Raw genomic sequence first — 26,685 nt, 5'->3', positions numbered from 1 at the left:
ATGCGGAACGACATACAGGAATTTATTAGAAAATGCAAGAATTGTCAAGAACATAAATTGGTTCTAGCGAAAACTCGTCAACCAATAATTATTACCGATACATCCTTAGAACTATTCGACAAGTTGATTTTAGATACAGTTGGATCACTTCTTGAAACACCTAGCGAAATCCGTTACATTTTAACAATACAGGACAACCTTACAAAATATTGCATTGAAGTATTTATACCGAATGTACGAGCTAGAACAATAACAGACTTTACAAGATATTTCATTGCAGTTTTTGGAACATCACGCTCAATTCTAACAGAAAAAGAACCAGTTTCATGGGCAAGGTGATGAAGCATTTAACTGAAATTTTCAAAATCAAACAAATAACTACATTTGGATATTGACTCCAGACGAATGGATCATTGAAAAGTAGTCACATAGTACTGATAGAACATCTCAAGCATTATATGGATTCGCATGATGAATGGGATATTAAGTATCTAGTGTATTTATATTTCATGGTAATTCCGATGGGTTTCGTCATCTATTGTCACATTGAGATGATTGATTGGTCTCTGTTGGTGTACAGGACGAGTCAGTTAGAAATAAATAGTAAAAGCGAAAGGTCAGCCACGTGTTAAACAAAGATTATGTATAGAGAATTACTGTAATAAATAAATATAATAAGCAATATACAAAACTAAATTAGTGATTTCCACAGATATTTCTTTCCATTTGCTATGGTCTCATATTATACATCAGTATATACATGAAGCAACAAACTTCACGCCGCCCGAATAGATTTTTGGAATAACAGTCAGACTACCAGTGCCTTTCTTTCTGGACAAGTTTTAACAACTTATGAAAATTATTTGACTGATTTAATTACACAAATGACAAAAATTCGTAATAAAGCACCTGATAAACCTAACCAAGCTAAAGAGAGATCCAAATGATACTATGACCGTTACAAAAGACCAGTTCAATTTAATTCTGAAGGTTTCGTTTATTTCGTAAAGGAACCGCGCATTAGTAAATTCGATCCTCATTATATTGGATCATACAAAATAATAGATATAACTGACTTAAACAACATAGTTTTGCTGAACAATCAGAATAAAATATTGCATAAACAGCAGGATAAACTAAAACATGTAGTTTTGTCAGACATTCCTTCAGAATGAGTATTTTAATTCCATTATCCAAGAAGCAACGATAACAGTAGACAATCACTATAGTCAGCAGCCAATCAACGAAGGACAACAGCAACAATGAACCACTTTTCCGTATTTAAAACGGTACCGTGCAGTACACATATACACACTATACATACAACGCAATATGTAGTTTTTCAAAAAAATTCGACAATAATTTGCATACGAATCTTTGTTCACCAGTGCATTTAATCTCTCAAGGCATGAAACTATCGTAAAACATGATGTTTCATTTGGGAGGAAAGATGTTACGTATACGTAACCTATGTGATCTTCTTAACTCTTTTTTGAGAGCTGGAATGCATCGGACGCATAGATAAGGCCCCTTCATGTGCATCTGCTTTATATGTATAACAATTTTTCGGAAAATCGTAACGAAAACGTTAGGTAACGCCTGTGCCCCCACTATTTGTAATAGCCAAATTTTGGGAATACAAGGGGCTGGAGATCAGGCTTTGTAGGTTCTTGAGTATTAGTAGAACGTTACTCTATTCGATTTACTAATTGTAAGATCAGGTTTTAGTCTCTTTCGAAACACGACGATTAACCATTCAGTACGTATCAGTTGCTATTAGGCATTATTTTACTCTAAGATCCCCGCATTTCTCGGAACGTCAAAATTGAAAGTGGCTTAGCTTCCACCAATTGTAAAAGACCTATTCTCTGTGTAACAATATGTTTATATTGTGTAAAAACCAAGAGTCAACATCTAAATACCATTATATCGAACTCAACGCAATATACTCTGACCCTTTAGAGGGTGTTGTTTAAAACGTTTATTATTAACAATCTCTGAGGTACCCCCCGTGTGTTTAATACACAAGCTTATCCTCGAAATCTTCCTTAGTGGTACTTCCGTGTTTCAAGCACGGGTCTATCCTCCATTTAGTGAATCACGTAAGATCTGCAAATGCAGATGCTTACATACTCTAAACTCAAATTAAAAACTGATGGGAGAATAACTCTAGTGGGGATGCTATAACCCAAATCTGTGCGGGAGTGAATTCTGGAAAATTCCGCATTCTCACATACATATACTGCTACAGCTGTTACTATACAAGGAGTGCTCCAACTCGAAGAAGGAATTGTCGAAATATGATAATAGTCTCAATCGAGACACTAGAAGGGTGTTCTCGCCAGAACCTTTCCATGGTTTTAACTCAAATGTTAAGTTTTTCTAATAGGGTCACTTTCCTTGCGGGTATGCGATATGTAGGTATTATGACTAACCAAATTAAATCATATTTATTACTAATTGTAAGACAAAAAATTAAACATATTTCTTTCTGCAGCTAAACTGTCAAATGTAAGTACTTATGTACGGCCAAATCAAACGATTCTGGTCGCATCGACATTTCTTAACTTTCTCTCTTATTCAATGGCTCCTGTGTAAGAAAAAAAACAGAGTATTGATGCGGCCAGATTCCTCTGAGCTAGGTATACTTCTTTTCGTCGCCACAAACGAAATACCTATACATATTAAGTACCTACATTTCGCTGAAAATCGTTAAAATAACGAACATCCCTTCTTCTCATAAACGAATATCTATGTATATGTACGGTCAACTCAAACGATTCTTGCTGTACTGACGCTCTCTATCTCTCTCTTTTTTATTCAATGAGACCCATGTAAGAAAGAGATAGAGAATGTCGATATGACTCGATTTGCCTGATATGAGCCGAGTGTATGTGCATTATAATAGCGGGAAAGAACAAGACGTGACACTTTTCGTTGAACGAAGAACAAACGTGCTTTCTTTCATAACACACATTGATGCGATACTTTTAAGAGCCACACTTTAAGGTTTATTTTTAACGTTTACACTGCTTATTTAAATTTTTAGACAATTCTTACAGATTTTCAATTTTAGATAAGAAAAACCTTTAATTTTTATCTTTCTTTACATTTCACATAGTATTCATATTGATTTACACATCGTTTTATAAAAATAAGAATGTGTGGACTAAAGTCAAAATTCACAGGAAACGAGAATATTGTTACGAGCCGAGGGCTAGATAGTCTGACCGAGGGTCAGGATTTTGGAATATTGTTATTTTTTCATGGACGAACCAACTGGTAACTTTGCACTCGTTGGGAGCCACCTCACGGATGTGGACGAACCAGTGCGCAAAGGCCAACACCGGGAGCCACCTTAGGTTTTGGGTAGGTTTTCGTGGACGAACCGACACTCAACTTGGCGAGTATCGGGAGCCACTAGGATGGAATAAAGACTGTGGACAAACCAGCAAGTAACTTTGCACTCGCCAGGAGCCACGGGACGTGGACGAACCAGTGCGCAAAGGCCAACACCGGGAGCCACTTGTAGGTTAGGAAAGGGACCTTCGCAAGGATTGCGAAGATGTTAGTATAGCCTCGTAACTTTTAAATTTATAATATATCTCGAGCGGTAAAGATATAATATTTGTGGGATCGTTACGCGTTCGCTTCTTATTGGATTTAGGAAAGGTTTTGATTGAACTAAGTCCAATTTAACAAACCTTATAAAAATGTATATTATTACGAGTTTAAGTTGACTCGAAGGAATACAAGTGTTTATGAGTTTAATGTGTCGCGGAACTAAGTCCTCTCTCTCTAGATTACGCACAGAGGTATGCGGGGGACACGTCGTTAAGACTACGTTACAGTGAATTTACTTTACGTACTGTACTCTATGATTCTGCTCGAAGGAGAACTAATGCTCGATCTTTCTTTCCAGTCTAAGTCGCGTACTAAACTCGAACTGGATTATGAATGAGCCGGCTAGACCGAGTTTATTGGCCTTTTTATAGTCAAAAATCTATGGAAAAATTGGTGGGGACACGGTTGCATCGCAGAGTTTTCGAGAAAAGTTGAAAGATTAGTTTCAAAGAAATCTATTAATTGGGTGCAACGGAAATGCCTATCGGCCCTTACATGGTGACTTCTAGGCAAAGTCAAAGGTCAACGGAAGGAGTTGTGAATCGAGCCCTTTCATAGTTACTTTACGTAACTCGTAACAATGTACATACTTATTAATTGTAGCCGCATTCGACGATAATCGAATATGGCAGCGCAAGGCCAACTTAGAACTGATCGGATCGTCCGCGTCCGTGTCGTGTTATAACCTGCGGACTATTCGCGAAACTGTGAATGCTTCCATACAGTATAACTAATTTCATTCGCACATGTAGCGCGGAGTGCAGATGCTCCGAACAACTCTGAAAGGGATCTCAGACTCAAAGTTTCGAAAATTTAGCCTTTACGTTGAACATCATTATTTTTTGTAACTCTATGGTTTAGTGATTTTTCCCAATTTTTATTATATAAGCTTTATTTTATCATTAAAATAAAAAATCAGTTTTTTATGATTTTATTAAAAAACGTAAAGTTTAACAATTTTTCGGTAATTAATTAATTATATAAAGAAAGACACATCACAGACCATACTCATTTCGATAAGATTGAAATATGGAATATGAATAACCTTAGAATTAGGGAAGTTGAAGCAGTTAACATTTCCTATAATTTCGGTTATTGAAGGGATGTTTTATATTTTCTTTTCGTATTTCACGCACTCCACATCTGTCCGCACACTACCCAATTTTAACCACGCATTCATCAGACCACTCAGTGTTAACCACATTATTTTATTACAAGACCACCAAAGGCATAAAATATAATACTTTTTAGAGCTCCCCAATTAATTTGTTCTTTTAGTCATGAATTAAAGCTTCTACAAAAAAAAATTGGGACAAGCCACTATAAACTGCAGAATTGCCCTACTTTTGAACGGAGGTATAGATTTCGTGCAACTCGGTCATGCTTTTTCATTTCACTGTCGTCTTCCTCGCTTAGATCCATCATTCCCGAATATCAGGGTGGCAGACACGAAGGTCGCAGACCTCGTAAATTATGCTCTCTTGTCGTACGGACAGAGACGAGTAGACACGAGGAGTAACAGGGTAGCATAACGGCGACGCGTGTGGATGGCTCCAGACAGCTTTCTGATCTCCTGAAGGTGGCTCACGTTCACTAACATCGACGGCGCCACGAGTCGTTCGTGCACGTTCACCGCGACACCTGTTCCCCGTGTGCACGCACGCCTGGTCATTTCACCTGTCCGTGGCGCGCTCGACGGTTTTGTTTTTATAGTGCGAGCACACGCACCATCAGGAGATCATGACGAGTGCGTGGCACTCTGTACCTCTGACCTGTCGAGAGAAATGACAGACGAGCCCCTTCCTTGCTCGCCGCGAGTAAATTCAATTTGTCCGGGCTGAAGAAAGATAAATCGCACAGATGTCAACGGTATTAGGGCAGCATGACTGCGCTGAAGGCTGTCACGTTTTAATTCCAACGCGATGCTCTGCAATTCCCAATGACTCTTGTTTGCGCGCTTTTTCTTTCACGAACGTTAACAAAAAACGGTAAGTTACAATCAAATACCAATCAAAAGTAACAGGTAACGTGAACGTAATGAATGTAACTGGCGAATATGAAATAGAATGTCAGAATAGAAAGTGTTGCCAAATTCTTTGTGATACTCGAACACTCTTCCTATTTAAAATTATTTATGTTAAGTAAAAATTTGTATTCTAATATCGTAATATAATTAAAATTAGAGAAATTGAAGTATTAAAGCAAATAAGATCGTAAACGTTCGACCAAATATCTGTTCTCCTAGTAACCTCAAATTGGAATTGACGTAGTACCTCTCCGCAATCATAGAATCAATCACTGTCGTTCGGTGACAGTAGAATACCGTTAAGTATCAGGATTTCATGAGCGAAGAGTAATTTGCAGAAACTGGATGCACGGAGTGAATAATCGCGGTGGAGTTAACGTTTGGAAGGAACAGCCTGAAAAGTCGGTTATAAGAAAATTCTACATAGAGATGACCATGTGTGCAACATTACACGCCGTAGATGAAACTGGAGAATCGATAAGCCATTGCATTGGTGCATAAACCTTTTGTGTGAGTGGAAACACAGAGGACGCGACGATCCGAGGAATAACGCGAGGAAGAGCACCACATTGCAACGCATCGTTTAGAATCGTCGACAGCTTGTATGTAATATGTATCTCAGAGCAGTCCAAGAAAACTGAGGACAATAGAGCAGCTCTTCTATGTTACAGGGTAATATGAGACTCAAGAAATCGTCGTTCGATGGACGCACGCCACGGCCAAAGGACATCACGACCGACGACAATTCGTAGAGAACAAAAGAATCTTGGGGTGCCGTAACAGGGTAGCATGTCCGGGACAACTTGTCACGATCGATTCGTCACATTCGGCGTTGCTAAGTGACATGATTAGGGTACTATATTGCTCCCATTCTAACAAAATGGAATTACCATTTGTTATAAAATTTTTTTCTTACGTAAACTCGATTTATTTTGAGAATTCTAGCGTGTAATAAGTGACTATGTAACTATATTGTACATACTGTCATTGCATTTCTTATCTTCTTTGTAAAGCATGCATACTTTGCAAAGGGGAAGTTGTATTCACTTCATTGACTCGATACAAGGGGATTCTAATTCTGCCGTCTCGCTCGAGTGACTTCACATAAAAGGAATGCGGTGACAGCGATCAGGAAGTTATAACGGCCGAGAATCTTGAGCTTCAAGATCGTTCCTTCCGTATGTTCCCCTTTATCTATCGACACGCTCTGCCATGTTCAAAGGAAGGAAAATCATATTGTTAAAGATCGACGTTGCTCCTGATCATCCCACATATTCGTCAGAAATTGTAGGAGACAAATGTGAAGAAACAAGAAAGGGTTGTGGGCGGCGACGGAACATTCATAGAAACTCTACCCGGTACTCAGAACAACGAGGAGGTCAATCGGCATTGCTTCCCCTTTACGACTGTGTGACCTCGCTAATTCTGGCTGACTTGTGTTACCTTCTGCTACGCATACCCAACTTCTGGCTCATGAAACTATGCCGTTAAGCTCTTCAATTTGTTGCTATACATATAAGGTTTAATTCTGCCTGCTAATTTTGTAATTTCTATTCACTTCTATTTTACCTATTTTACTTTTGAAATATTGAACAAATCTACACTTGTAATTGAAAAGTTTAGAACCTTTTTTGAAATTAAGGAAAATAAAACTTACTTTACTAAACAATACTATACAATTCAAGTAACAGTAAACAATCATATCAATCTATTACGTTATATTTGAATAAAAATATATACAGCAAAAAAATAGAATCATCATTAACGACTACTATACGTATAATACACCATTCACCTAACGATCTGAATTCCAGTATTCAGTGAATTGTTGATATTATAATTTAAGATAGGGAGAATACTTTTCAAACCGACGGTAAACGGATGATGTCAACGTGATGACTTAGGCCGGCATTGGTTATCACAGTGTAACGTACTGAATTATTTTCTTATTTTTATTCTTTACTTCTATTTTACTAATGTAAGAATCATCATTAAGAAAGTCAAAGGCCTCGTTCAGAGAGGATCGCTGTGAACGAAAACATAGCTGAGAACACCCTGAGAGAATAGATAGATGAAGAAGACGTGCTGCAATCAGAGTTAGAAGTGTTACGAGTCCAGACGGGTTACGTAAAGCAACTATGAAAGGGCTCGATTCAATGCTCCTTCCGAGGTCTTTGACTTTGCCTGGTAGTCACCATGCAAGGGCTGATAGGCATTTCCATTGCATCCAATTAATAGAATTCTCTGAAACTAATATCATCGAAGTTTTCTCGGAAACTCTGCGATGCAGTCAAGTGCCCACCATTTTTCCCATAGATTTTTCAGTATAAAAGGGCCAAAAAATTCGGTATAGCAGGCTCATTTCTAATCCTTAGACTCGGAAGCAAGATCGAGCATTAATTCTCCTTCGAGCAGAATCTTAGAGTACAGTACGTACAGTAAATTCACTGTAACGTAGTCCTAACGACGCGACCCTCGCATACCTCTGTGCGTAATCTAAATAGAAAGACAGGACTTAATTCTGCGACACTCGAATTCAGAAACACTTGTATTCCTTTGAGTTAAACTTAAACTTGTAATAATACACATTTTTATAAGATTTGTTAAACTGGACATTCAGTCAAAACCTTTCCTAAATTCAATAAGAAACGAACGCGTAACGATCCCACAATATTATATCTTTGCCGCTCGAGATATATTATAAATTTGAAAGTTACGAGGCTATACTAACAGCTTCGCAATCCTTGCGAAGGTTCCCTGTCCTAACCTACAAGTGGCTCCTGGTATTAGCCGTTACGCACTCGGTTTGTCCACATCCGTGAAATGGCTCCCAACGAGTGCAAAGTTATTCGTTGGTTCGTCCACGAAACAATAACAAAATTCCAAAAACCCTGACCCTTGGTCAGACTATCTAGAGATACTCAAAAACCCTCGAAGAAGTGCGTAGTCAATATTCAGGACAAACATCTCGGGGCTATCTGGACGGGTAATCGTCGACGTGCCGAACCGCCTAGCTCGATGTCCAGGTAGACCGAACTGCTTGTTACAAGGAAGCGTCTCGTGACCAGGTTTTGTAGAGACCGGGTTGGAGAGGAGTAGCGAATAAATAGCACGGACTAAGTGACTTTAACTGTCTCGAAAATTCTGAACGTTTTATTCTGGTTGAGCTTGGATCTTATATAGTTTTTGGTTGTACAGTTATACACAGGTTTTTGAGTGAGGCGTATAGTCATGGTTCAAAAGTATCGAAAACTGTTGTGAACTGTCTTATCGGGGGTATAAGGGTAGCGGAAGCTACTTCGGTAAATACATAATGTCTTATCGGTGATCTCATGCAGTGAAAGTTATTTAGGTCGTTACACGCTGCGACGAGCATCTTCAGAAAAATGAAGAGCAAGTTGTTGTTTGTATGCAAAATCCAGGTTACAATAACGTAGAAATAGGGTACAAAGTATTATTTATATCAAAACTGCAATTCCAGGCGGATACAGACATCTAGAATTAATAAAAGACAATGTAGGTAATCATTAATGCGAGTTGACTTAACAAGATTGAACAAAAATATTTTTAATAGCGATGTATACTGTCTTTTGCAATGACAAATTTGTCTTTTACGTACTTTCAATTAGGGCTCGAGATTTCAAGTGAACCGAGTGAGATACCCGAGTACCCGGGTACCCGTGAGATACCCGGGTATACCAAAGTTACCTGTATTGCCCGTGAGATACCCAGGTATACTAAAATTACCCGTATTGCCCGGGTATCTCACGGGTACTCGAAGCATGAGATAGATAAGAATCTCGTGCTGCATTAAACCGAGTTGAGCCGAATTGAACCGATTGCTTTGCCGTAGTTTTAGACTCATTCACATTGTCAATACTCCTCACGTTTATGTTTAATTCCTCGTACAGTAAAATCAAAGTGAATATAAATGTTGAGTTGGCCATAAAAATATTGTTTAGTTGTTTTCTGTTATTTTCAAAGCAGATGACATTCATTAATTCTCACCTTACAGCTTTCGTTTTGTTTCTATATTTATCAGGACTTATTATTAAGACACTATCTAACTCAACGTGTGTGCAAAAATAGATAAATTGTCATTCGATCATAAATCAAATGTAATAAAAAATATTCAACAAAACTAATTCTTGCATTGTATGTGACATGTTTCAATTTATATATCTATTTTCATATATGTACACAATCTATATTTTAAACATTTCTGTTTTGATATAAAAATACTAATAAATTTACATTTTCAGGTGATAAGCAAGAGCGCTTGTCATTTACAATATTCTCAGCTGTGGAAAAATAACGCTCTGAACTAGCAGATGTAGCTGGAATACTTAAATAAGCTTTTGCTAGATTTGATAATTTTTTATATTTAAATGTATTACATTTCCATCAAAAAAGAGGGTTTAAATTATGATGTATTTGTTTTTACTTCAAAACGAAGATTCAATTCGGCTCAGTTCGGTTCACTTCGGTTCATTCCGATTCGATTCAGTTCAATTCGGCTTAATTCGGCACAACAGTCTTGTCTGTCTCGTATTAATATATGTTTCTTATAATGCAGTATTATAATGGACATCAAGACGAATTCAACGACATACAACACTCCCAAATAGACACGACGTCTTGAAGCCGTCTATTTTATGTTCATTTTATGCAGGAACGTATTAGGATATAATTTGGACGTCTTAAGAACATCCGATAACGTACACCTTAAAGACTTCTGAAAATTACGTCCATAAGACGTTTTAAAAACACAATACATGGACGTTTTAAAGACTTATGCTTTTGGACGTCTTAAAGATGTCTATTTTTTATCTGAACGTTTTATGTGCGTAATTTGACCGTCTTTAAGACGTCGTATGATTGTTTTTTGAGACGTCTTATAAATGTTTTTTAACACCTCCTAAAGACATGCTACTTTATAACTGCGGATGTCTTAAAGACGTCTTTTGAATATTTTGAGGACTTTACTCGTTACCTTTAGGAAATTTTTAAAATATCTGAAGTTATACAGGTATGACCTTTAAATGACCTTAAAGGGAAAAAATCACACTAGCTGAGAAACAAGGAGGAAATTTAACATTGTTTCCTCTGCGACATTTATCACCAGATCTTACTTCATTTGATTCTTTATTGTGATAACACATAAAAAACCAAGTTTATACTGTGGTCCCTACCACACGGGAAAATATGAAAGAAAGATTTCTGCACGTTTGCAATACTATTCTTTAAGTTAGCCATACACGTTTAGTTTAACATCAGTTGCAAAAACTGTCAGTCCTGGACTGACAATCTATAACTGTCAGTCTAGAACTGATAGACTGGTTACACACGTTCATTTCAAGCCGTCAGTTTTTCATCTGTCTCACACTGATAGCTGCACCCCTTCCAACTATCTTCATGCATGCTTTTTGTTAAGTCAAGTAACTTTTGATAGGCCTCGTCTTTATTATTGAGGTATAAATTCGTCTTTAATATTCCATATCGCTGGTAAAAAAAGATATAACTCTATAAATTCTGTTAAGAATTCAACAGAATTCAATTTCTTATAAATTTCTTTACTTATTTCTGAAGTGTACATGGAAGATAATAACTATACACTATTTGCCTAACACTAATATTTATTTACACTATTTACACATAGATTGAAATAGGATCATGAAAGTAGCAATTACTTCCCATAAACTTGCCCTCTTGTTGAGGGTAGCGAAATCAAACAGTTTGGTGTACGACTCAAGACAGTCAACAATGAAATGACCATCTGGCCCGCAGTCGTTGTCTTGTCGAAGACAACATGTCGTAGACCAGAGACTTTCCGGACCTAAAAACTAAATTTCCCGAAAACGTGGTGACTCATGTTTTGCACACAGCTGCAACCACTTCATGTCCGAAGACCTTGCCTATACAAATTCAAAGGCCCACAATGGTTAACAGCCATGCGCATTCGCTCGACAACCAACTACCTGGTCGAGTCTGCCACATTTCGTTTTCCTTTTCTCGCTTATTCATTGTGAAAATGCAACAAAAAAAAATACAATGTCTACACTGCAACGTCAACACGTGTCCACTACTGGACTGATGAACGATACCCTGGGTTAGTTGAACATCAGTCAACGTCTGCTTCAATTAAAAGATATCAAACACGTCTGATCGATTAGTCCAGTGAGGGACCCAAACACGATCAGTTTTTCATCAGTTTTAAGAACTGACAGGCTGCACCGAATGAAAAACTGATGTAAAACTGATCACGTATGGTTCGATTATGGCTACCTAAGAAAATGTTTCATTCATAACATGTGTTCGAATTGAAATCATACTGAATATTTGTTGTAAAATAAACAAATTCTACACAGAAAATAAAGAATTTTCCACCGCCTTTCAGCTGGCGCGACTTTTTCTATTTTTCATTTGTCACCGTTAAGTCTCTGAGACGCTACGTACAGTCTTTTGACAAAACTGTATACGTTTAGGAATAAGGTTGTGCGTAGCTTAGACTTAGACCAGGCTTCGGAATTAGCTGCTCTTTTCGGCCGATTTTCGAAGGAGACGCCTCCTTTCTCCCTCGCACGTCACTTCTCTCCGCGGCGGCCCTAGTGCTCGAAAGGGCTCAGGCGCGTGCCACAAAAATCGTGCGTGGCGCATTTGGGCGACGACACTTATATCAATAGATTTCCACATCACCCATGAGGTACTATTGTTGATGCGTTTTTGTTTTGTCAGTGGTATCCCCTGACGCGCGATTCTTGTGGCACGCGCCTGAGGCCTTCCGAGCACTAGGGCCGCCGCAGAGAGAAGTGACATGCGAGGGAGAAAGGAGGCGTCGCCTTCGAAAATCGGCCGAAAAGAGCAGTTAATTCCGAAGCCTGACTTAGACTGTAGTATAAGAACGTATCCTTAGACATTTTTAGATATTATATTTACTAAACTCTACTAACAAGTAGACTCTACTAATAAGTACACTTTACTCTAGTTCGCAAATCAAACTCGGACTCACCCATACCACAGTTTTGTACTTCAGCTACACTTTACAGTATTTTCCACTTACTACGTGTCGTCACATCGATTAGGTTAACATGTAGTTGTAACCGGTGTTGTAAACAGAAACGTTACCGAAATATATTATATTGTAAAATATAATGGATCTATGGCGTTTCTCACCTGCGAATCGAATAATGTTATGTAAACCGTTGATGCCATCGATATCATTGATGCGACTGGAAAAATAACCAAAATATGTATGTCAGAAAAACTACCCGAAAGTACGTTCCTTGTACAAGGTTCTGGGGTAAGTCCCGTGGGGTTCATCATAGTCCTCTTACCAAAAGGCATAGCCTTCCCCACTCCGTGGCCAGATCCTTTAGGAACAATATTCCTATTCTTTAGCAATGCGGTGTCGGCCGCTTGCTTTCTCTAAACACTCGTTCCTCTTCCAAACAGTCACACAACACCCGATAGCTGAGAGGCCCAACGTAGCCATCAACCATCGGTCGCCAACGGGACTGTTTAGTCTCATGCACCCTCAATCAGTCACACGTAGGACTAAGACCCTATCATAAATCCCTCAACGACACGTCCTCGTTGGGCTAACTCTCCCAAACTATCTTAAAAATACGTTGACGCTAACATGTATCTATGTACTATGGAACACTGTCGAATATAATTCGGAAAAATCGTTTCTGCGTTAAATTCTTTCTTCAGTGATGGTATGGGGCTGCATATCCAGCTTCGGTGTTGGTGAATTGATATTTATAGATGGTATTATGGACAAAAATGTGTATTTAAGTATTCTAAAACATAATTTAAAGAAAAGTGCCAGGAATATGGGGATTGGAGAGGGGTTTAAATTTTATCAAGATAATGATCCCAAGCACAAAGCCAGGATTGTACAGGAATTTTTACTCCATATGTTACGTTCCGATCAAATTTTAACAAATTTTAACAATTTTCGGAATTGTTACGAATGCTATTATAAATTCAACGAAAATGTATGGAGGGACTCTCTCAACAATGCGATGCAGATAGTGCCTCTCTTTCGTAGATTATTCAGTATGCGTAATAAAATTGCGAACCATCAAGGTTTATTGCAACAAAAATTAAGTATAAAATTATAATCAGGTGTATGAGAGTGAGCGAAGTGGTGTATGTGCTTTGAGCTAAAACCAAACATATATGCATATGTAATGAACGTATGAATGAGCAGTGTCTGGGAATCTTGGTATATTTATTATATACTTATATTTTTTTCTCTTTAGAATGCATTTTTCTTTTATTTCAAGTTATTATTTTTTATTTTTATCAACGTGTGCTTATGTGTGTCTGTCTTCTGTCCCTGGAACAGGATTTTCAGCCAACCAGAGAGAGAGAGAGCAAAAAGGGTTGTAAAAAGAAAGAGAAAGATACAATTATACAAAAAATCCGATCAATTTGTATAGACTGGGTGAGTTCTTTAATTCATTATCATCTTCCAATCATCTTCTAATATGGTTTTATTTTATTGTCCGATAATAATCAATGGCAATAGTAATCTTCAGTAGTTATTATTAACTTTGAATTACCCGACTGAAGATTCTGTTCTGTTGCTTCATACTGTATAATAAGAAATTGTCATTGCATTTTGAACTCCTTATAATAAATATACATATATTCACAATCACTTGTAATTAAATTTCTTTATTTCTCTATAACGAGCCTCGAACTCCCATAGACAGTAAGGCAAGCGCGAGAATTTCAATGAAGGTCCAGTTCCGGATTAAAGCGTTAACGAACTCACATTTAAAATAATTATGTTACGTCGCCCGCCGTAACACATAATTGTTCTAAAGTGCTAGAAGTCCTTTCCCAATTCCAGACTTGAATCCCATTGAAAATGTGTGGAATGGACTTGACCGTAGGATCCGTACAAAAACAATAAGTACTGTAAACGAATTAAAAAGTCGTATGGCAGAAGAATGGAAGAAAATCGGAAGTGAGTACTTGCAAAAAATAATTCATAACATATCAATCGACTGAAATATGTTTTCAAACGGAAAGGATATCCGACTAAATATTAAATGTTAACTAAATTTTATTTTATAACTAGAATTAAAAAAGTGTCCCACTATGTATTTCTGTGACATAAAATTTCGCATTTTTTGAGTTTATCGTTTATTATTCCTCAACTATACGGAACAATTAAATCATGTTTTGTATATGCAATCTATATACTGTACTGTAATATAATATAACGTTGATTTGTCGCTGATTGTGCATTTATTCAAAATATTTTTGTGACCGACTGTATGTAAACAACTACGAATTCAGTAAACATCTCATAGGCGGCCCATATAAGGTCATAAGTAACTTGTGACGTAGCAAATCAAGAGCGAGATAATTGAATTTTTTAAATCATGTTATCGCTCTACCATTTACCATAATTAATACCAGACTTTATTTTTATATTATACAATATACAAACAATATACAAACAATATACAAACGATACATAATGTTGTAGAATTCGGTTCTGTAGAGCTGAAAACGAAGCCGATATAAACCAGAACCTTTTTTCCCCTTAACTATTACATGGTTATTTTGATTCCTTAAAACTGTTTCAAGAACCGGACTCGATATCATAACCATTTTCAATCTCCTCTAAAACCTCGTACCAAAAATATATAGGTATGTAAAATCTAATTTTAAAATACATACTTATCTATAACTTACATTTTTTTACGAGAATAACAATATTAAAGGTTGAACGTTGCATAAGACTATACTGTTTTTTCCAAATTTCCTCTGATTTGTTTTAACCATGGTCTTATATACTTTGTTCCATTTAAGTAGTTAACAATACTTGTCTTACTTAGAAGTAAGAAGATTACGTTCTTTGTTTCTCTTAGTACACAAAGCAGAGACGATACTACCACCTATCAACCTATGCAACCCTATGAATTTTCTTGACTTTTCTTTGTTCACAAGAACATCGCTATGAATTATAACTTCGTTAATAAGTTTATACACTTTGATTGGCCCACCTTAGCGATCTTTAGTCTTTACATCATAGGTACTGAGAAGCAAACGGAATTATCCATTATCCGAATAAACTGGTAATCGAATATTTCTTATAGAACACAGTACAACCTCTTTGGCATTCTGATGTCCTAAAAGTCATTAAAGATATCAGACCAGTAATTATACAGTACACAATTGCAAATTTATATTTTCCTGTACCACTTAACAAGTAGATAATAAATGAATAATTTACAGAAGCATAATATCGCATCGTTTCAAACAGTAGAAACACTCTCAATGCAATAACAGAATAACTGATACACTCTCGATAATTATTTGAAATAAAATTATTATTCATAATATGTACATATAAATACATAAGTAAATCAGAAAAGGAAGGGTTGGCTGACTGTTGCAGGCGGTGTACTTATCTTTCCCTCCGACTCGACAGCGCGACGGGAAAACGATTACCACGGAAAAAAAGCTCGATAAACTTTTTTCAACACCAGGACGTCATACGCAGGTTGCGGTCGCCCGACGATCAGGTAGAATTCTCTGTAGGGTTTCCAATCAATCGGCGCCTTCCGGTACTATCAGAGCAACATGAGTCGCCGGGGAAAACCGAACGTTTCCTATCGTTTGCCGTTTCACGAGAAAAACGTGCGTGTCCCCGATGCGTCGCTCCTGATAGACGCCGACACGACCAAGACTTTTACGAGCTATGAAAGAAATCGCTCTAAGGCTAAGGAATTGGGGGCTCGGATATCGCGAGCTTTCGCGGACGACGCGGACTCCTACTGCCTTCACATATGAGAATACCTGGACGATTCTCGGCGAAGGAAAGGGTTAGTCGTTCAAGTGCTTCGAGTCACACATCATGACAGGGGTGTCATAACGCGACAGGAGGTGTCCTAATATTCGTTGGGCTGTTGACCCCAAAAACCTTTCGAACACGGACGTGACCCGAACACCAGTATCGTTGTCCAATCATTGAATAATCTCTGCCAGTTAATTTGACCGCGAGTATTCTTAACTAATTAGTAAACGAAACTTAAACGTTCCTTAGCATGGAAGTTTAAGAATTCTACTGTGTTTTGCATTTATACGGTTATTTATAACGAATGCTTTTCTACATTTATGTACACTTATTTATAAGTTGAGGATTAAAAATTTCTGCTGTTTTCAATTTTGCAGCAATGATTTTACGCAAATTATCTTTCACATAAAGAAGTTTTCTTAGAAACTTATGAAAACTTCCCATAATATCTATTTATCCAATTTTGAAGAATCTCTTACTCAAATATTTTTTTCAATTATTTGTTCTCAATTTTAATTAATTCGCTTGGATACAGATATGAAATTCAATTTCAACGAAATTATCTCATGTCAGTTGGTGAATTCATTCTAAAGAAATAAAGTATCTTCTTACTTCTGTCAAAGTCTTCTAATATAAACTAATGAAATTTATATTCTTTAATTTAAAGAAAATGACGATGTAAAGTTTACCCGAACTATGTTTAAAAGGACCACTTTTATAGTATTTTCAAATTGAATACTATAGTAGTGAAATTGTACTTTTAATAATGGAATTGTTCATCTACAATCTACAAGAAACAACAGATACGGAGTCAGTCACATTCGGAGGTAGAATATTTTATAGTTAAGTCATTAGTAAAATAAAACTTATAAAAATAACTGGAGAAAAGTTGTTGTTATTTAAATTAGATTATTAAGGTACAGGATACAAAGTAAATTATTACATTTTTAATTTATTAAAATATAGGAACATTTTTTCGCAGTTCTACATAACGATTACAAGACATTTACTTGAATGTCTTACTATATACATAATTATAAGTAAGAACGTTAAGGAATGTTTACTTAACCGAAGTGACTAAATGTAATATAATAAAATGTATGTACACATATTGTGTAAAATGTGTAAACTGCATGGAATCTAAATTGTACAAAAACAGGTTCCAAAGATGAATTAGTAAAATGAGTATTTTTAATATATTTTCACATTTCTTAAAGTGAGTTCAATAATATCGCTAGATTTTAAGATTTTGTATGTATTAATGTACTTTCTTACTTTGATGTCCGACAAATCTAATTATAAATAATCTTGTGTTTGCTTCAGAGAAGCAAATAGAAGTTATAAACATAAATTATTGTCAAATTATTTTATTAGCACATTAATTACGAGCAAAGTAAAGGGTACAAAGTACTTCTAAGAGCACTAACTGGGACAAAATTTCTCTTTTTCTCTTTACTAACACCTGAAACCTAAAACGCGATGAAATATTAATTTATGTATTTAGTTTGGAAAAATTCCATAAACAGACAAACGGGATTAATGTGCCATTAAGCTAATTTACTTATTAGCAAATCAATAGTACATCAACAAAAAGCAGTATTTTAAATCACTGCCTATCAGAACTTGTCCATTAACGCATCAGATCGATGGCATCATAACTCGCCTGAAGACCAGGCGACAATCCACTACGAGGAGCTTGAACGTGTCAAGCAGTTTCAGAGCGCTAAGTTGTTCTAGGAACTCCATAAGTCGGTTGAAAGGGAGAGGGTCGAGTTCCAATCGTTCCAATAATTGAAAGGGCGATCGGCAGTCTATTGGTTTGATCCCCTGATCCCAGGCGAGCAGAAGTCAGCTGGCGGTTGTACGAAATTCCTCCACGTTCCCTCTACCTGGCCGCTACTGTTTGCTATTCACGTATACACGTCGTCATCTCAGTGACCGCATTTTCGAAACCGTATAACGCTCACAAATGTCACAAGAAGGTGCCTCGTCGCGTCAGCAATTCGTTGACGAAGGGATACCGACGCTTGAAACCGGACTGCTCCGATGGCCGTTCTCTACTCGAGACGGAATAGGGATCGGGGCAACCCCGTAGCGGGAATAATTTAATCCAGTGCCCGAGGGAAAGGGTTGAATAAAATATATTCACATATTCAAAGCAGGCGAGCATGTGTGGCGAGGAAGTGTACGTCCGATTGGGAATGGCCGACAGACAGCGTGTATCCTTTGGAGACTTATGCTGCTCTGGTGCCTCGTCCCGTTCCTCGGAAACGGAAAGGAACAGGAAAACGGAACGGGAGGAATATTTATGCGGGGTGATAGCGGTTGAGTAGCGCGAGAGGAATTCGGGTTGACGACATTGGAAAGAAAGGGTTTGTCTCGTCGGGATTCCACCCACGCTTTTTTCACAGGATAACATCCTGGTGAAGAACCCAACGGGGTTTGGCCTCTTCGTGTCGAGAACTCTGTCTAGGTTAACGATCGAAGTGGGACCGTCAAGAAGATATACTTTAACGGATAAACAAATTTACCTTGCATAGTATTACCTTATTGTATAGTGAAGTTCGATTGTAATTTGAAGGGCCTCGTAAGAAATTACAAATTTAATCCTACTCTTTGTCCCTATACTTATAGATGCTACAACGATTTGGATTTTCATGGTAAAAAAGAAAAGAAATTGTCGCTTTTTTCTCTCCATGTCAAAATTTTTTTTTTGTGTTTTCTCTCTTATTAGGGATAGACATTAAGTTTCTTAAGGAGGAAGAGCTGCAACCTCTTCAAACAAGATCCTTCATCCTAACATAATTACGACTGAACTTTACTAATAGGTAGGTAAGTTCGTTTAATCGTTTGTAGTTTGTATATACATATACATAGTTACTTACATATATTTCATCCCTTATTCTCTTGATTACAAGTGTGTTCTTTAGAGATACAATTTTAAGGACATTTTTATTGTCTCTTTATTTGTACTTTTAACGAGAAAACTCTTGTATTGCCTTGTGTAATATTTATGAACTTACATGTTTCTTTCAACGTAACAAGTCCTTAAATCTTTTTATAAGAAAGAACAATAAAACACTTAAAACACTTACGTTAGATTTAACAATAGATATACAAAACTATTACAAAATTTAACTAAAACAATCTATTGAAAGTTACAGCAATCAGCCTCTTAACACTTTCCCCTTTTTCAACGAGTCTGACTCGTGTACTTTTTACCATATCTTCGCTGCCAATTACGCGGTAAAGCATGATAACAATTTTTTGTGAGTAACTGATCGCGCACCATCGCAAGAGGGATTTATGTTCGTTCAATAGGAGTTCTGTCATCGGTAGGTTGGGGGTAGTCACACGTTTTAAATCAGCACCGAAGATGATAACATTAGGAAAGAAAATTGCACATACGTGAAGGGGTTAACAATTCATTTGCGACCTCAATGTTATCTCTCAATATACACATTATTGTCAAAATCTAATATACCACTTCAGTACTGGTAAAAAATTGTCAAACTTCAAAGTTCTATCCTGAATTTGGTCTAACAAAAAGTGTATTATCGATAGCTTGAGCCTTCTTCATTTTGATTCTTTTCCCGATTTCATTTAAGTTGGTACGCAATAAATAGTCTTCCTTAATGAGTTATCAAATTGTAACCATTTTTACATGTTTGATAAACATGAAACATGAACTGAATAAAAGTGTTTAGGATGGCAGAAATGAAAAAAGGGACGTAACTAATTGTAAAGTAGAGATCTTTATTCATGCACGTCTCGGACGACACGACACTCCTTAAAAAGCTGCCGCACTCGCCGATGAACTCATGTTGCTAGGCAATACTTGGTCACACGCAGCAGTGATTATCTCATATCGTGATTCTCATACTCTATATCCTTACAATAACTTAAAAAAGTGATAGAGTCTATGGATCGTTCTGAGATGAAGTCTTTAATGCTAATAACCAGAAACCTCTGAACCTATTCTAAACTCCTTTCGCTTTCACCCTAAGTGCATTCTTGGAGGAGGTACAGAACAGTGACGTGCACTGTGACCCGTAAACGGCCAGAATTTTCCAGTGACTATATAGTGTCAAGTATTTACTTTACGCTATGACCTGGAGAGTCTTTTAACCATCAAGGACGTTTCATATGCCTCCGCTGAACACGTGCATCTAAGGTTACAGGAAACTATCCCTCGGCCCTAATTACTTCTAACACATCAACTATGGACAAGATGGGTTAAATAATTTGAGACACTACGGTATAAAAATAAATCTATAAACATTAAAAAAAAGATTAAAAGTGTGATCACACGAGCATCAGTATAATGCATATTGCAGCAGTATCATAATTCATAATCTAATATAGAGGAAAGTTACGGAACTAAGACCACTAAAATATTTTTTACTGCCAGCTGGTAATAAAATATTTTTAATATTTGAGAGGTAGCGAAGAAAAATGTTATTACTTATGTCTTCAAGATCGTAATTGATTTTTCTTCCACAATACAATACAAAAAGTTAAACAGGTAGTTTATTTTCATTATGACAGTCCACTCAAAGCAACCGGTTTCTTAAGATGGACTTTTGGTTTTCTTGCTCAACCATTGGATTAAAGTGTAAAAATGATTACGTTTTTCATATTCCATTTTGTTTCACAAACTATATTACATAAATATCAGCATTCCGAATTTGTAAACTCTAACAGTAAAAGTTAACAAATTAAACAATAATATTTTTTCTTTAATTTCATACTTACTCCGGTGCACAATGTACGAATCCAAATATAACATTTATGCACTCTATCATATTTTCTTCCTTAATTTGTTTTCATAAGGTACAAAACCATTCAAGTCTTTTTTTCCCTTTCAAAATGATGTTACGTTTGTAACATTCTTCAGTCTGCCATTGCCTATGTTACGAGCCGAGGGCTAGATAGTCTGACCGAGGGTCAGGGTTTTTGGAATTTTGTTATTGTTTCGTGGACGAACCAACGAATAACTTTGCACTCAATTGGAAGCTACTTCACGGATGTGGACAAACCGAGTGCGCAACGGCTAACACCGGGAGCAACCTTAGGTTTAGGTAGGTTTTCGTGGACGAACCAACACTCAACTTGGCGAGTATCGGGAGCCACTAGGATAGAATAAAGACTGTGGAAGAACCAGCGGGTAACTTTGCACTCGCCAAGAGTCACGGGACGTGGACGAACCAGTGTGCAACGGCCAACACCGGGAGCCACTTGTAGGTTAGGACAGGGAACCTTCGCAAGGATTGCGAAGCTGTTAGTATAGCCTCGTAACTTTCAAATTTATAATATATCTCGAGCGGTAAAAATATAATATTGTGGGATCGTTACGCGTTCGCTTCTTATTGGATTTAAGAAAGGTTTTGACAGAATGTCCAGTTTAACAAATCTTATAAAAATGTGTATTATTACGAGTTTAGTTTAACTCAAAGGAATACAAGTGTTTCTGAATTCGAGTGTCGCAGAAGTAAGACCTCTCTTTCTATTTAGATTACGCACAGAGGTATGCGGGGGTCGCGTCGTTAGGACTACGTTACAGTGAATTTACTTTACATACTATACTCTAAGATTCTGCTCGAAGGAGAATTAATGCTCGATCTTGCTTCTAAGCCGCGTACTAAACTCGAACTCGATTAGAAATGAGCCCGCTAGACCGAGTTTCTTGGCCCTTTTATACTGAAAAATCTATGGGAAAAATGGTGGGGACTTGAGTGCATCGCAGAGTTTCCGAGAAAACTTCGATGATATTAGTTTCAGAGAATTCTATTAATTGGGTGCAACGGAAATGCCTATCGGCCCTTGCATGGTGACTTCCAGGCAAAGGCAAAGGCCTCGGAAGTAGCTTTAAATCGAGCCCTTTCACAGTTGCTTTACATAACCCATCTGAACTCGTAACAAGGCCAGCCGTTGTAACGACACGCAGTAACTGCAACTGGAGTACAAGCCTCTGGTATGGATGAATACGAGTTTGATTTAAGAGTTAGAGTAGAATATACATAGTAGAGTCTAGTAGACATAATATCTAAAAATGTCTAAGGATGCACTCTTATACAGGGTGTCCTACGCGACTGGACGGAACTGTATCTTCAAAACCCTTAGAGATAGAGAAAACTGTCAGGGGGTAAAAGTCGATGGTATTACATGTTACAAATTTCTGTATCACTTTTGTGCATTCTTATATACTAATACACTTGCATTAAGGAACTGCACCATTGTTTTTAAATGCAACTATTTTTTTCTTGCATAAATCAATTATTTAAGTCATTCTGTATATAAAAGTATTATAGTGATATTATCATAAACTGAACGGTCCATAGGATACTTCAACTTCATCAATAATACGTATTGTGACAAAACCAGCCAAAATAAGAGAAAATCAAATATTAAAAAATGAATGAAAAAGTGTTTAGAATGTGATGGACAATCTTTCTAACATCTTTTATGATTACATCGCGTAGTAGCGCAAACAAAGTCGCAAATATAAAAAAACGCTTAAAAGTACCTAAAAAAGTATCTCATCAACCGTTTAGTTTACAATGAAACTACTATAATACTTTTATACGCAAAATGAGCATAACCTCACAGGGAATACCGCAAGCAAAACACCTTTACTGGTCGGAGTATACATGTTGTTAAGTTACGAGTCTACTAATATTCCTGTGACTCTCAATGTTAGCCATACACAGGCCTGTCTACACCTCCAACTTCCTGTGGTTTCTCGTGTTAGCTATACACGGGCCTGTTTCTACCTGCTACTACCTAACGAAACGCTCGAAAATACCAACCCGCGGCACTGCGGCCGAATTCCACTCGTCCTTACGGAATTGGTGGTTGTGTGAAATTGTCACGGAGTTAAACCACTCTCAGTTTTGGCGCACCGAGAAATGCGGGAGTTTCACAGAATAAAATAATATATAATGTCTAACGTGTACGATTAACATATAAATATATAAATTACAGTTAACCTATATGCTTAATAAAATCCGAAAGAAACTTGGACCCGATTGCAAAGACTAACTGTCAGAATAACAGCGTCTGTAGCTAATAAACTCTACATATATGAGCCCACGGAACCTGATCTCCAGCCCTTTATAAGCCCAACTCAAAATTTGGTTATTAAAAGTGGTGGGGCACAGGCGTTGCCTAAAGTCTTCATTAAGATTCTTCGAAAACTGTTATATAAAGGAGATGTACAAAGGGTCATTATTTGTACGTTCAGTGCATTCTAGCTCTCAAAAAGGGTTTAAAAAGTCACGTAGGCAACGCATACAGTAACACTGTATTATGAATCAGTAACATTATGAATCAGGACTAAAGGTATATGTATAGTCACCTAATACTGGATTTCAGAACCCGAATTTTTCTAACAATAAAAACCGTATTTACTACCTCCACAATATGAACAGAAACGTAGGCACATAATTTTACTGAAATGTAAAATTATTTCCAGAGATTGTTGTGGTATAATTGTTTATTTTTAATTACTGAAATTCTTTTGTATTTATAACTATTTATTTGCTTTACAATAAATTAGATTTTTGTTTTCTATTATAGCAATTAGAACCACTGTTAGAGGTGAAATAAATTCCAATTAAAATTTACAAAGGCTCTTATAGCAGAGTAAAGAAGTATGAACAAGATTGTAGTCTTATCGACGTTATCGAATTATATAAAGAATTTGAGTAATTGATAAATAAAATTCAACAATTGAATTACCAGTAAACCATTACTCTACGATAAGCAATTCTAATTTCATTTTCAACTTCCATTCAAAACACTAAAGTCCAAACAATCATCTATGACATCTATATATGTATAAAGGGTTCACACGAGTTTGAAGGCCTAACCGAGATTAAAGGATTTTTGCCTCCTTATTCGGCTTGTGTCTGCAGACCTCCTTCATCCTGATGGCTGCCTGAACAGTGTCACCTGCGATGTAATTAATATTCATACGTAAACCTTCTCGGGTATGATGCTCTATATAAACCCTTTCACGTTTACGAGCCGATCTTGTATACATTATGATCGCAACGGCTTGAGAGCAGTCTCCATTTCTACGCTTCATAAGACGCGAGTAATCGAACACGGTGAAGGGATTTGGCTCGCTTATCTTTCTCTTCAGTCCATCAGCAGACTAACGGTATCAGGGTATCATGAGCGTTGAGTTGATTATTGGATGACACACAAAAGTGCTAGGGAAACATAAATCTGCGCTATTTGTTTCACATGGCAGGTTGCCTGGAATGAATTATGATAGGGGACGTTATGACGGACTCATGAGAGAATAACAAATGGGTAAACGACAATTCTGGACAATACAAGAGTAAACAAGAGGATCAGGCAAGAATGAGAGCCCAGGAGATCGCTTAACTAGCGAATTGGGGTGTGACACCCCTAGGGGTGGCACGAGCCCAGTTCATTCTCCACCAGGAGGCGGTTCAGAGGGTTAATGGATTGTGTCGTCGTAGGCTTACTCCCGAGGGTGGGAATAAAGCCATATTATGAGCGTTTGCCTGAACAAGGGTACATTTTCAGTCATGTTTCGTATCCCCTATCTGAAGAATCGCTATTAGTGCTACATTTGATAGGAACATTTATTAATTGTATTCTGATACATGATTAGTATGCTTTCAATTGTTGAGGGCTATTGTTATCATTGAAGAAATATATTTTCTGTACGAGGTCTGATAATATTCCGATTTTCAAGGAATAATAATAATAATAATAATAATAATAATAAGACTAGTCTATCGAACCCTGTAGCAATATCGTCACTAAGTATTTTAAAATCTTAATTGTAAATTAGACAAGTGTCATATATTAGTAGGTATGATGAAGTGCAGTAGAGTAGACTAAGCATTCTACGTAACATTGATAAAAAAAAAATGAAAATAACCTTTTGTATTATCCTACTTAAAGGGTAAATGTAACAGGTCTCGCGAATTATTACCTATTTATATTTCTACTTAAATACCTACCTAAGTCCTACATCAGGTCTAGCTCTCCAAAAATAGAAAAACAGTAAATTGCATCAATGTCGATTAAGTCAATTTTGAAACATGTGTTTTTTAGCTACAGTGGGTAAGATATGTTTAGAAATTTTCTGCGATATTGAAAGACTGCGGTATGGAAGTGCATCAATAAACACTTACAGACTAATTTATTAGGTTATCGTTATAGTAGGTTTCAGGGGAGTCCTAATTTTCAAACTAAACTAAAAAGTCATACACGATTCTAGCTCGTTATCCTACGCGAAAGGGTTAAAACCCTATCTAAATTTACTTCGTATGTATTTAACACTCTACCTAAAATAGTATAATAACAGGTTCGATATAATCCGAAGTTTTACAACTATTATATTGACTAATAACGTAAAAGGTATATACATAATAAATATTATATGTTTTTGTTGTAAGAAGAGTCAAGACGCTTACTTTTGTTTTCCCAATATAGAACCGAAGTAGAAACATGTTTCACAAGAAAAGACAACGAATGAAAACAAATGACTCCGAAAAAATGAGAATGAGTGAAACGCACACGTTTCCTTGTTTTGTCAATTTACACTTCCAAGATTTAGAAGGTGACCTGCTGTGAGTAGTAGAAATGAAAATCAATTAATGACGTAAGCAAATGGATCGATTGAACTTTTATCGAGTCACCACTACGCAATGATTAGTGAAATGTACACAAGAAACATTACAAAGATAGTTAGATCGTAATTTTATTAAAAGTGCATCCACCATGTACCCATAGATTATCAATATCTGTATTTCTTCATTTCGTTTAATAAAGGCTGAAAATCCAGAGCTACGCGTTAGCGAGCCATCAGCACACAAACATACATCTTTGTAGCAATCTCTGTGCTCACTCATGTTCCTGTATTGGGATATTATGTAACAAACGGTTTTGATAATGTAACTAACAGCTGAAAGGGCTAAGAAGTTACACCTATACAATGTCTTCTGGGCGTACATCAGCGACGCCACGCAGATACACCTAACATCTGGGCGTTTCCGTTTGGAGCAGCCTTCCATCCACGGTCTCCGGGATCTCGAGCCCCCCTATGATGTTCAGCCTGTTCGCGAGCATAATAGCTCTTCACGCGACGACATGAACGGGACGGTGGAATCTGGTTGATCGGGGGCAAGATTGATACAACTTGTATCGAATGTTGGTCGACACAAGGTCG

The sequence above is a fragment of the Calliopsis andreniformis genome, chromosome 6, assembly GCF_051401765.1.
Source record: "Calliopsis andreniformis isolate RMS-2024a chromosome 6, iyCalAndr_principal, whole genome shotgun sequence".
NCBI classification, from domain to species: domain Eukaryota; kingdom Metazoa; phylum Arthropoda; class Insecta; order Hymenoptera; family Andrenidae; genus Calliopsis; species Calliopsis andreniformis.
Note: the sequence above shows the minus strand (reverse complement) of the source record.